The sequence below is a fragment of the Triticum dicoccoides genome, chromosome 7B, assembly GCF_002162155.2.
Source record: "Triticum dicoccoides isolate Atlit2015 ecotype Zavitan chromosome 7B, WEW_v2.0, whole genome shotgun sequence".
In the NCBI taxonomy this organism is placed as follows: domain Eukaryota; kingdom Viridiplantae; phylum Streptophyta; class Magnoliopsida; order Poales; family Poaceae; genus Triticum; species Triticum dicoccoides.
The window spans coordinates 652095493-652097484 of NC_041393.1; positions in this window are offsets into that span (position 1 = coordinate 652095493).

Genomic DNA, 1992 nt, shown 5'->3' on the forward strand with positions numbered 1-1992 from the left:
TTGGCCTGACAGCGGAGTCCACGAGAACGGAAAACTTGAACAGGAGCCCCGGGCGACTCCTGCGGCACCACCCGTGATTCCGGACTGTACGGCACGGGCCCCTGCACGGCTAGATGGGACAGTTATGGCATAATAAACTATGCAGAAGGGCTGTTGGTACGTAGGAGTACATTATACGTACGGGGCGCCTGTACCGTACCGTAGCAGCTGGGTGGAGCATCTCTGCACCTGCGCGAGCTCGTTTTGTTAACTGAATTTTCTACTAGAGTACTACGGTCTACAGCCTACAGGCGAGGAGAGGAGAGTTGAGCTCGCATGTGAGTGAGCATCATGCGTGCCTGCATGGTGCAGAGCGAGGGACTCGGTCGTCCCAAAATATAACTCGAACCAACTGCCGAACGCGGCATCAAACCAACTGGCTGGCTCATGTGATGCTAATTCCATTTGTTTATGTGCAGGAGTAGTACGGACGCAGAAATTTGCTTTACTAGTTATGGCTACAAATTATAGGGTGTCGCGTCCACAACAACGAGACTGTACGCGCTTTGCACAGGACACAACTTGGACGAGTATACGTATTTTATTTTATAATTATTAAAGAACCGCTAGTGCAAACAGCTGCGCCATTGCAAAAGATATAGAATTCAATGACAAAATAATGCCACAAGGGGAGAAAAGGTCCATTGATTGAGTGCATATGCAAGCCATTTTTCCGCGACACGAGCGAACTGCCACCGATGGAAGCAACAGCCACTGGTACAGTTGGGAAGTGGTACGTGATGATCATGCATGCGTGCAACGGAGAGACGGTCGATGGGTCGGTCGGTGGAGCAAGCGGCCGCGATGTATCGGTGAAGTCATTATGGAGGTGGTCGAGGCGCAGACACCGTCGCGAAGGCCCGGGATGCTCCTGGGTCGACGACGGGGTGTGCGCGCGGCATACAGCAAAGTGGTGGATGACAGCGCCGCATGGAAACCTAGGGCCGGTCGAGAGATCCACTGGTGCATGCGATCGAGCTGAACCCGCGCGCGTCGGTCCTTGGTCCGTCGGTGCTGTCTACGCCTTCCTCGACCCGGCATGCATGCCACCACTGATCCACGCCAGCCAAGCTAGCTCGCTCGATTTTTATGATCAGCATACACACCAGTCCTCCTACTTGACTCTGACTGTAAAAGCTGTGCCACCTCATATCTTTCCGTACTGCGGCTTTAGATATGCTCCACGTTCGTCCCAACTTGCACGGCAAGTGGCGCTCGCCTTACGCGCTCCGACTAAGTGCGCTGCGTGCGGGCAAACACGTACGCGCCGTGCCGTGAATCCCGGAGCGATGCATGCGAGGGCTGCGGAGGAGGCCCCAGCCGGCCGGACCGTCGTGGGGGCTCGTCCCGTGTGGACGTGCATGGCTCAACAGCTGGACAAACACGCAACCCCGTTCACTCATGTCGGGTCGCCATGCCATCTTTCTCCTCATCTCTCCTTTTCTGACCGACGCTATTAAAAGCATAGTAGTAATACACTGCTATGCGCTTCCTGCATGCATGCACGCACATGCATGGATTAAAAACGGTCGGTGCTCCGTACGCCTACGTGATACGGTACAACAAAGTGGCAGAAAACCATGGCACGGCTCGAGCACAGCGATACCACTTGGATCCACTTGAGCATCGTATCCGACTCTCCATCAATGAGATCTTGCGCTCACGATCGCCTCGGAAGCCGCGTGCCATTCCGAGACCCCGGTCTCGGTCACATGGAGTGGGAGACTGTGCATGCTGTTTTAAGGTAGAAAGTAAAGAACGAGAGAGTTTAAATGAAAGATGATCCATCATTCTTTATTGATGATAAAAATAGGGTATTTATACCCAGGCGGAAGTACACATGATGCTTAGCGGTCAAGTAAGCACATACTTACTTGAGAGCCAAGGAATTACATAGTTGCCTTGAGAGCCAAGGAAGTACATGGTTGCTTGAGAACCAAGCAACCTATCTAA